Source organism: Cyanistes caeruleus, chromosome 17 (assembly GCF_971803275.1).
Source record: "Cyanistes caeruleus chromosome 17, bCyaCae1.hap1.1, whole genome shotgun sequence".
Lineage (NCBI taxonomy): Eukaryota > Metazoa > Chordata > Aves > Passeriformes > Paridae > Cyanistes > Cyanistes caeruleus.
In genome coordinates this window covers 23373-34088 of record NC_141717.1, presented here as the reverse complement: position 1 = coordinate 34088, position 10716 = coordinate 23373, and the positions used below count along the sequence as shown (strand labels likewise).

Genomic DNA, 10716 nt, shown 5'->3' with positions numbered 1-10716 from the left:
GACGATGGATATTTTGCTAAACCTCCTTTCAAACAACAAAACTTGGGTTAGCACGACAGAAAAGAAGAAAAGAAAATCTTCGCCAGTTAGAACAGAGCCAGAGTCCCACCATTTCCCCCTCCACTTCTCTTTCTTTTCTACATTTAGAGGTAAAGCTTCCATCTCCAAAAGCTTCCATCTCTCACTTCCTGATGTAGCCATTTGCTACCCTTTAGCCTTGACTGCCACGCATCGGACTGCTGTCCGTGTGGGGCTGGGGATGCTCAGCCTGGAAAGAGAAGGGGGCTGGCGAGGCCTCCCTGCAGCTCTAGGAAAGATGGGCACAGGGAGGAGAAGCCTTTCAACTGCAGGAGTGAGCTTGAAGTTGGATCTAATGAAGCTGCTCTTTTCCACTCCGGCTGCTGGGCCACTGGCCCAGGCTGTGCACAGAGGCTGGGGATGCTCCATCCTTGGCAACATCCAAGGCCAGCTGGGAGCGGGGCTCTGAGCAACCTATTCTAGGGGAAGATCGCTCCGCTTGGAACAAGATGGTCTTTAGGGTCCCTTCCAAGCCCAAGCACCCAGGGATTCCATCATTCATTCTACGGTCTCCGTTGTCCACTTCAGCCTGGGCCTGAACTCCTGGCGGTGATGTCACAGTGCACGCTCCAGCTAGAACTTCCAGCATCCAGCAACGGCCACAACACAACCCTTGGCTCCTTGTGCCAGCACGCTCTTCATTCACCCTGCTCCAAGCCTACCCCTGTCACCTTGTTGCCACCTGCTCCCTGATTCCCCCAGCAGTCCCCAAAGCTCCCCATCGCTTGGATTTTGCTCTCCATCCCTGCAGGATGTCTGCATTTGTTCCAAAAGAGCTATGGTACTATTCCACGGAGGCGGACACCCCGCAGCTGCCTGGCTGGGCTGGAGCTCTGTGGGACAGGCTGGGAAATTTTGCTACCTCTGCAGGCTGGCACAGACGGAGAGGAGGAGACGGACGTCGATACACAGACTGATAGAGAAGAAGCCATGGAAGTGGACGGAGAGGATACTGGAGAGCAAGAGATGGATGTGGATATGTACGAGACAGAGGAAGAGATGGAGGTGGAAACGAAAGATTATGTTGAAGAGATGGATATTGATCTAAAAGACAAGGAGCAAGACATGGTCTTGGGATGAAGACCGATGCCAGCAGCAGAACAGGCAGGTGCTCCCCACAGGCAGAGTGGGGCCCCTGCTGCCAGCCTGGGGCCGGGCTGGGCACTTCCTGCTCAGGGACACGCTAGCCCATGCACTGGATTCTGCTGGCCATCCCTGGCCTGGCCTGGGCTTGCTGTGGGCCACACAAGCCCTGTTCCAGTGCCTGGGCCACAGCCCCCAGCCAGGCTCCCTTCTGGCAGCAGAGTCCCACTGGGCCAGTGTCCCAGCCCGGCAGCACATGGAACACCCTTCCGTGCCTGACTGCACTGACCGTGCTACTTGTTTTTCTTCCAGGACTTAGGGACATCACAGACACAGATGCCACCCTGCTGTACATACGTTTTACAGTTGTTGTGTTCAGGATAGAGGTTTTAGAGTTTGTTTAAGTTGTCTGTAAATACGTTTCATAGAGTTTTGTTAGAGCTGTTCTCAGGTAAATAGGTTCTATAGTTTGTTGTTGTTGTTGTGGTTGTTGTTGTTGTTGTTGTTACCAATATTCTTACAGTGTAAATATGTGGTGTAGTTCATTCTTGTTCCTTTTCTTCTACAGATAAACAGTCTTTGATTTTCACACCCCAGTTCTCTTTGCATTTTCTTCGGGCACATTTGCAAAGCTGTGGGTTGTTTCGGGAACAATGTTTGCAGGACTCTAAAAAGAGTATCACAACCGCTCTGCCACACTCTCAGCTGCTGCTGCTGCCCCAAAAAGCACTGGCTGGCTTTGCTCACACAATCACAGTTGTGGTGGCATTTCTACCACACCACAGGACAGCGATGTTTTCCCTCTTCTCCTGGAAATACCTGCAGCACTTGTGGGTAGCAAGGCAAACATGAGCCTCTTTTAGTGGCCCTTGAAATTGGACATGTGAAATGAGGCACACAAAGCCACAGGCCAGCTGAACCTGGCATCTCTGAATGGGTCTTTACATTCTTCCCAGGAAGATGAATGGCAATCACTATTTTGGCAGGGAGGAAAGTGCATCAGCTAGCAATTTGCTGTAGAAAATGTGCTTTCTGCTCCTCTCACAGCCAAAACTCCTACCCATTTCTTGGAAGTCCTTCTTAGATAAGGACCGTGTTCAACTGAGTGACAGTGAAGCCAAATGGCAATGCCACAATCAATTGTCCTGTACACAATCCCCTTCATCCACGTGGAAGGTTACTCACGGGCACACAAGAGGACGGAAGAAACCCAAATGCATCGTTGGACATAATAAAGTCAGACGTGTTGAGGGATGAAGAAATCTTGCAGAGATATGGAAAGCTGCCCTGAAAACCCAGTTCGGGGAGAGCCTGAGCTCTTTTGTGCTTCTAGGCCTGAAGATGCTCAGCACCTTTCCCAGATGCTCAGCAGGCAGTAGGATTGTGCCTGAATCTGGCTCTGGAAATGCCAGTGCCTCAACTGAGAGCTGTGGCAAGGATTTCCATTGCATGGAGAGGGGCCACAAGAGTCCTGCAAGAGTCTTTCAGCAGAGCAAACAGCAGCCTGGAGGGTGGGCAGTGCTGCATCTGGACCACTGCATGCTCATCCTTCACCACAATGCAGAGCTGCCATGGATCACTTTTTCCATTTGTCCTGTTGGATATGTTTTGGAGAAGTTGTTCTAGGTGGCTTTGGATGGTGATCCAAGTAGGAAGCAGCCATTCGCCTGCTGTGATATCCTTACAACTAGTCCTAACTTCTCATTGCCTTTGGTTTGATTGGGGGTGTTTTATCTGTTTGTTTGATTGGTTTCTTTGGGTTGGTTTCTTTGTGTTTTTCTCTCTTTTGCTTGGAGTTTCTTTTCCTTTTTTAGAAATGACTGGTGAAGTTGGCACAACCAAACTCCAGAAAACGTAAAGCAGGCTTGACTTTCCAGAAATTGCTTTTGGCTGGCTTTAGCTGCATTCCCCAGGATCACCATCAGCAGTAGATATTTGCAGGTTTTGCTCTGCATCCTCAGCCTGCCCAGGTGTTGTTCAGTGTTTCAGCAGTGGAGAAGACGATGGATATTTTGCTAAACCTCCTTTCAAACAACAAAACTTGGGTTAGCACGACAGAAAAGAAGAAAAGAAAATCTTCGCCAGTTAGAACAGAGCCAGAGTCCCACCATTTCCCCCTCCACTTCTCTTTCTTTTCTACATTTAGAGGTAAAGCTTCCATCTCCAAAAGCTTCCATCTCTCACTTCCTGATGTAGCCATTTGCTACCCTTTAGCCTTGACTGCCACGCATCGGACTGCTGTCCGTGTGGGGCTGGGGATGCTCAGCCTGGAAAGAGAAGGGGGCTGGCGAGGCCTCCCTGCAGCTCTAGGAAAGATGGGCACAGGGAGGAGAAGCCTTTCAACTGCAGGAGTGAGCTTGAAGTTGGATCTAATGAAGCTGCTCTTTTCCACTCCGGCTGCTGGGGCACTGGCCCAGGCTGTGCACAGAGGCTGGGGATGCTCCATCCTTGGCAACATCCAAGGCCAGCTGGGAGCGGGGCTCTGAGCAACCTATTCTAGGGGAAGATCGCTCCGCTTGGAACAAGATGGTCTTTAGGGTCCCTTCCAAGCCCAAGCACCCAGGGATTCCATCATTCATTCTACGGTCTCCGTTGTCCACTTCAGCCTGGGCCTGAACTCCTGGCGGTGATGTCACAGTGCACGCTCCAGCTAGAACTTCCAGCATCCAGCAACGGCCACAACACAACCCTTGGCTCCTTGTGCCAGCACGCTCTTCATTCACCCTGCTCCAAGCCTACCCCTGTCACCTTGTTGCCACCTGCTCCCTGATTCCCCCAGCAGTCCCCAAAGCTCCCCATCGCTTGGATTTTGCTCTCCATCCCTGCAGGATGTCTGCATTTGTTCCAAAAGAGCTATGGTACTATTCCACGGAGGCGGACACCCCGCAGCTGCCTGGCTGGGCTGGAGCTCTGTGGGACAGGGTGGGAAATTTTGCTACCTCTGCAGGCTGGCACAGACCGAGAGAAGGAGACGGACGTCGATACACAGACTGATAGAGAAGAAACCATGGAAGTGGACGGAGAGGATACTGGAGAGGAAGAGAAGGATGCGGATATGTACGAGACAGAGGAAGAGATGGAGGTGGAAACGAAAGATTATATTGAAGAGATGGATATTGATCTAAAAGACAAGGAGGAAGACATGGTCTTGGGATGAAGACCGATGCCAGCAGCAGAACAGGCAGGTGCTCCCCACAGGCAGAGTGGGGCCCCTGCTGCCAGCCTGGGGCCGGGCTGGGCACTTCCTGCTCAGGGACACGCTAGCCCATGCACTGGATTCTGCTGGCCATTCCTGGCCTGGCCTGGGCTTGCTGTGGGCCACACAAGCCCTGTTCCAGTGCCTGGGCCACAGCCCCCAGCCAGGTTCCCTTCTGGCAGCAGAGTCCCACTGGGCCAGTGTCCCAGCCCGGCAGCACATGGAACACACTTCCGTGCCTGACTGCACTGACCGTGCTACTTGTTTTTCTTCCAGGACTTAGGGACATCACAGACACAGATGCCACCCTGCTGTACATACGTTTTACAGTTGTTGTGTTCAGGATAGAGGTTTTAGAGTTTAAGTTGTCTGTAAATACGTTTCATAGAGTTTTGTTAGATCTCTTCTCAGGTAAATAGGTTCTATAGTTTGTTGTTGTTGTTGTGGTTGTTGTTGTTGTTGTTGTTACCAATATTCTTACAGTGTAAATATGTGGTGTAGTTCATTCTTGTTCCTTTTCTTCTACAGATAAACAGTCTTTGATTTTCACACCCCAGTTCTCTTTGCATTTTCTTCGGGCACATTTGCAAAGCTGCGGGTTGTTTCGGGAACAATGTTTGCAGGACTCTAAAAAGAGTATCAAAACCGCTCTGCCACACTCTCAGCTGCTGCTGCTGCCCCAAAAAGCACTGGCTGGCTTTGCTCACACAATCACAGTTGTGGTGGCATTTCTACCACACCACAGGACAGCGATGTTTTCCCTCTTCTCCTGGAAATACCTACAGCACTTGTGGGTAGCAAGGCAAACATGAGCCTCTTTTAGTGGCCCTTGAAATTGGACATGTGAAATGAGGCACACAAAGCCACAGGCCAGCTGAACCTGGCATCTCTGAATGGGTCTTTACATTCTTCCCAGGAAGATGAATGGCAATCACTATTTTGGCAGGGAGGAAAGTGCATCAGCTAGCAATTTGCTGTAGAAAATGTGCTTTCTGCTCCTCTCACAGCCAAAACTCCTTCCCATTTCTTGGAAGTCCTTCTTAGATAAGGACCGTGTTCAACTGAGTGACAGTGAAGCCAAATGGCAATGCCGCAATCAATTGTCCTGTACACAATCTCCTTCATCCACGTGGAAGGTTACTCACGGGCACACAAGAGGACGGAAGAAACCCAAATGCATCGTTGGACATAATAAAGTCAGACGTGTTGAGGGATGAAGAAATCTTGCAGAGATATGGAAAGCTGCCCTGAAAACCCAGTTCGGGGAGAGCCTGAGCTCTTTTGTGCTTCTAGGCCTGAAGATGCTCAGCACCTTTCCCAGATGCTCAGCAGGCAGTAGGATTGTGCCTGAATCTGGCTCTGGAAATGCCAGTGCCTCAACTGAGAGCTGTGGCAAGGATTTCCATTGCATGGAGAGGGGCCACAAGAGTCCTGCAAGAGTCTTTCAGCAGAGCAAACAGCAGCCTGGAGGGTGGGCAATGCTGCATCTGGACCACTGCATGCTCATCCTTCACCACAATGCAGAGCTGCCATGGATCACTTTTTCCATTTCTCCTGTTGGATATGTTTTGGAGAAGTTGTTCTAGGTGGCTTTGGATGGTGATCCAAGTAGGAAGCAGCCATTCGCCTGCTGTGATATCCTTACAACTAGTCCTAACTTCTCATTGCCTTTGGTTTGATTGGGGGTGTTTTATCTGTTTGTTTGATTGGTTTCTTTGGGTTGGTTTCTTTGTGTTTTTCTCTCTTTTGCTTGGAGTTTCTTTTCCTTTTTTAGAAATGACTGGTGAAGTTGGCACAACCAAACTCCAGAAAACGTAAAGCAGGCTTGACTTTCCAGAAATTGCTTTTGGCTGGCTTTAGCTGCATTCCCCAGGATCACCATCAGCAGTAGATATTTGCAGGTTTTGCTCTGCATCCTCAGCCTGCCCAGGTGTTGTTCAGTGTTTCAGCAGTGGAGAAGACGATGGATATTTTGCTAAACCTCCTTTCAAACAACAAAACTTGGGTTAGCACGACAGAAAAGAAGAAAAGAAAATCTTCGCCAGTTAGAACAGAGCCAGAGTCCCACCATTTCCCCCTCCACTTCTCTTTCTTTTCTACATTTAGAGGTAAAGCTTCCATCTCCAAAAGCTTCCATCTCTCACTTCCTGATGTAGCCATTTGCTACCCTTTAGCCTTGACTGCCACGCATCGGACTGCTGTCCGTGTGGGGCTGGGGATGCTCAGCCTGGAAAGAGAAGGGGGCTGGCGAGGCCTCCCTGCAGCTCTAGGAAAGATGGGCACAGGGAGGAGAAGCCTTTCAACTGCAGGAGTGAGCTTGAAGTTGGATCTAATGAAGCTGCTCTTTTCCACTCAGGCTGCTGGGGCACTGGCCCAGGCTGTGCACAGAGGCTGGGGATGCTCCATCCTTGGCAACATCCAAGGCCAGCTGGGAGCGGGGCTCTGAGCAACCTATTCTAGGGGAAGATCTCTCCGCTTGGAACAAGATGGTCTTTAGGGTCCCTTCCAAGCCCAAGCACCCAGGGATTCCATCATTCATTCTACGGTCTCCGTTGTCCACTTCAGCCTGGGCCTGAACTCCTGGCGGTGATGTCACAGTGCACGCTCCAGCTAGAACTTCCAGCATCCAGCAACGGCCACAACACAACCCTTGGCTCCTTGTGCCAGCACGCTCTTCATTCACCCTGCTCCAAGCCTACCCCTGTCACCTTGTTGCCACCTGCTCCCTGATTCCCCCAGCAGTCCCCAAAGCTCCCCATCGCTTGGATTTTGCTCTCCATCCCTGCAGGATGTCTGCATTTGTTCCAAAAGAGCTATGGTACTATTCCACGGAGGCGGACACCCCGCAGCTGCCTGGCTGGGCTGGAGCTCTGTGGGACAGGCTGGGAAATTTTGCTACCTCTGCAGGCTGGCACAGACGGAGAGGAGGAGACGGACGTCGATACACAGACTGATAGAGAAGAAGCCATGGAAGTGGACGGAGAGGATACTGGAGAGCAAGAGATGGATGTGGATATGTACGAGACAGAGGAAGAGATGGAGGTGGAAACGAAAGATTATGTTGAAGAGATGGATATTGATCTAAAAGACAAGGAGCAAGACATGGTCTTGGGATGAAGACCGATGCCAGCAGCAGAACAGGCAGGTGCTCCCCACAGGCAGAGTGGGGCCCCTGCTGCCAGCCTGGGGCCGGGCTGGGCACTTCCTGCTCAGGGACACGCTAGCCCATGCACTGGATTCTGCTGGCCATCCCTGGCCTGGCCTGGGCTTGCTGTGGGCCACACAAGCCCTGTTCCAGTGCCTGGGCCACAGCCCCCAGCCAGGCTCCCTTCTGGCAGCAGAGTCCCACTGGGCCAGTGTCCCAGCCCGGCAGCACATGGAACACCCTTCCGTGCCTGACTGCACTGACCGTGCTACTTGTTTTTCTTCCAGGACTTAGGGACATCACAGACACAGATGCCACCCTGCTGTACATACGTTTTACAGTTGTTGTGTTCAGGATAGAGGTTTTAGAGTTTGTTTAAGTTGTCTGTAAATACGTTTCATAGAGTTTTGTTAGATCTCTTCTCAGGTAAATAGGTTCTATAGTTTGTTGTTGTTGTTGTGGTTGTTGTTGTTGTTGTTGTTACCAATATTCTTACAGTGTAAATATGTGGTGTAGTTCATTCTTGTTCCTCTTCTTCTACAGATAAACAGTCTTTGATTTTCACACCCCAGTTCTCTTTGCATTTTCTTCGGGCACATTTGCAAAGCTGTGGGTTGTTTCGGGAACAATGTTTGCAGGACTCTAAAAAGAGTATCACAACCGCTCTGCCACACTCTCAGCTGCTGCTGCTGCCCCAAAAAGCACTGGCTGGCTTTGCTCACACAATCACAGTTGTGGTGGCATTTCTACCACACCACAGGACAGCGATGTTTTCCCTCTTCTCCTGGAAATACCTACAGCACTTGTGGGTAGCAAGGCAAACATGAGCCTCTTTTAGTGGCCCTTGAAATTGGACATGTGAAATGAGGCACACAAAGCCACAGGCCAGCTGAACCTGGCATCTCTGAATGGGTCTTTACATTCTTCCCAGGAAGATGAATGGCAATCACTATTTTGGCAGGGAGGAAAGTGCATCAGCTAGCAATTTGCTGTAGAAAATGTGCTTTCTGCTCCTCTCACAGCCAAAACTCCTACCCATTTCTTGGAAGTCCTTCTTAGATAAGGACCGTGTTCAACTGAGTGACAGTGAAGCCAAATGGCAATGCCACAATCAATTGTCCTGTACACAATCTCCTTCATCCACGTGGAAGGTTACTCACGGGCACACAAGAGGACGGAAGAAACCCAAATGCATCGTTGGACATAATAAAGTCAGACGTGTTGAGGGATGAAGAAATCTTGCAGAGATATGGAAAGCTGCCCTGAAAACCCAGTTCGGGGAGAGCCTGAGCTCTTTTGTGCTTCTAGGCCTGAAGATGCTCAGCACCTTTCCCAGATGCTCAGCAGGCAGTAGGATTGTGCCTGAATCTGGCTCTGGAAATGCCAGTGCCTCAACTGAGAGCTGTGGCAAGGATTTCCATTGCATGGAGAGGGGCCACAAGAGTCCTGCAAGAGTCTTTCAGCAGAGCAAACAGCAGCCTGGAGGGTGGGCAGTGCTGCATCTGGACCACTGCATGCTCATCCTTCACCACAATGCAGAGCTGCCATGGATCACTTTTTCCATTTGTCCTGTTGGATATGTTTTGGAGAAGTTGTTCTAGGTGGCTTTGGATGGTGATCCAAGTAGGAAGCAGCCATTCGCCTGCTGTGATATCCTTACAACTAGTCCTAACTTCTCATTGCCTTTGGTTTGATTGGGGGTGTTTTATCTGTTTGTTTGATTGGTTTCTTTGGGTTGGTTTCTTTGTGTTTTTCTCTCTTTTGCTTGGAGTTTCTTTTCCTTTTTTAGAAATGACTGGTGAAGTTGGCACAACCAAACTCCAGAAAACGTAAAGCAGGCTTGACTTTCCAGAAATTGCTTTTGGCTGGCTTTAGCTGCATTCCCCAGGATCACGATTGTGATAAATGGGCCAGGAGGCCAGCTCCTTTTAAAAAGGCCATTATTAAGCAGCACAGCTCTGGGGTGGGGGCCCGAGGGGTTGCGCACACCGCCACTGCTTCCACTGGACACCGCAGAAGAGGAGAATCCGTACAGCTCTGTCAGTGGGGCAGAGCTGGGCCTTCCTCCCTCACGGGAGTCCCCGGGAAGACTCCTTCTTTAGGCCTTGTAGTCTAGGCTGTCATCCTAGTCGAGTCTCCTCGAGGTTATGTCGGCCTCGGAAAGAAGCCAGGGGACTCCTCTGGGTCTTCCTTGTTAGATGGTGCTGGTTCTATTCCTTCCCTTTTGCGTGGCTCGTTGTTTTGGGGTTTTTTCCAGTCTGGGTGCATCCCATAAGTCTCTGGTCTCTCTCGTTTGCATAAAAGTCCGTATGTCATCTTCCTCCTCAGGACGGTACAGCAACTCGGGAAAAGGATACAATGTTGCCATGTGGGAGTCTCGGAGCAATGGGGGCAGTGCCTGGCTGAACACAGAACAAGAAACACAGGGTACAGCAACTTGGGAGAGGGAGCAGGGCCTGGCTGAACAAGGAATAAAAAAATATGGGGTACAGCAATTTGCGACAGGGGTACAAGGTAAGTAAACCTGGGACAGGGGTACAAGGTAAGTAAGGAGTTTACAAACAGCAACTGTAACATATTATTCTTAACAATATCCCCCCTCTTATATTTTGATCGGGCTCTAGCCCGCATCAACCATTAACTTCTGGCTCTTGGGAATATTTATCTCTTAATTCTCGATATTGCTCATATATTTCCCTGGCAGTTTTGTGCTCTCGATCTTGACTTTGGGTTTCCATTAACATGATCCTGGCCTGCTTCTTGTCTTTTATTTCAGGGATCTGGATGCTTGCTTGTACTGTGGTAGTCACTGTCTTGATTAGGTAGGGGAGTAAACAGGGTAGGAACAAGAAACTTGCAAATGCACAGACAGCATTGTAGTAATAGATCAAAATGTAAAATTGTGTATGGTGATACGAATAATAAAGGCGTCAAGTTGTCATAATAGACTGATGTCTATTAACGCTCAGAAGATGGTGTGTGGTGATCAATATATGGTTTTGTTGAAAGATAGTATTATTTCATTATTATGTTACATATACTGTTATTGTCATCATCACTTTGCCCTTGAGCTTGTGATGCTTGAAGGAAGGTTTTGCTGAAGGTCTGCTAACTACGTAATTTTTAAATAGCAAGACTGTGATGTATAGGAACTGCTGTTTCCTACAAAAGAAGTGGGTCTGGGCTATTTCTTTTCACTTAAGACTGTCATTCC

The 10716-nt window shown here is 49.7% G+C and overlaps 1 long non-coding RNA gene across 1 annotated transcript; it reads left to right on the top strand.

Moving 5' to 3' along the window:
* Positions 1-326: 326 nt before the first annotated feature.
* On the top strand, positions 327-4342 carry LOC147649965 (uncharacterized). Its single transcript, XR_015277243.1, has 4 exons — positions 327-859; positions 949-1182; positions 1474-4019; positions 4109-4342. It is a non-coding gene; the product is annotated as an uncharacterized LOC147649965 (long non-coding RNA).
* Positions 4343-10716: the final 6374 nt, after the last annotated feature.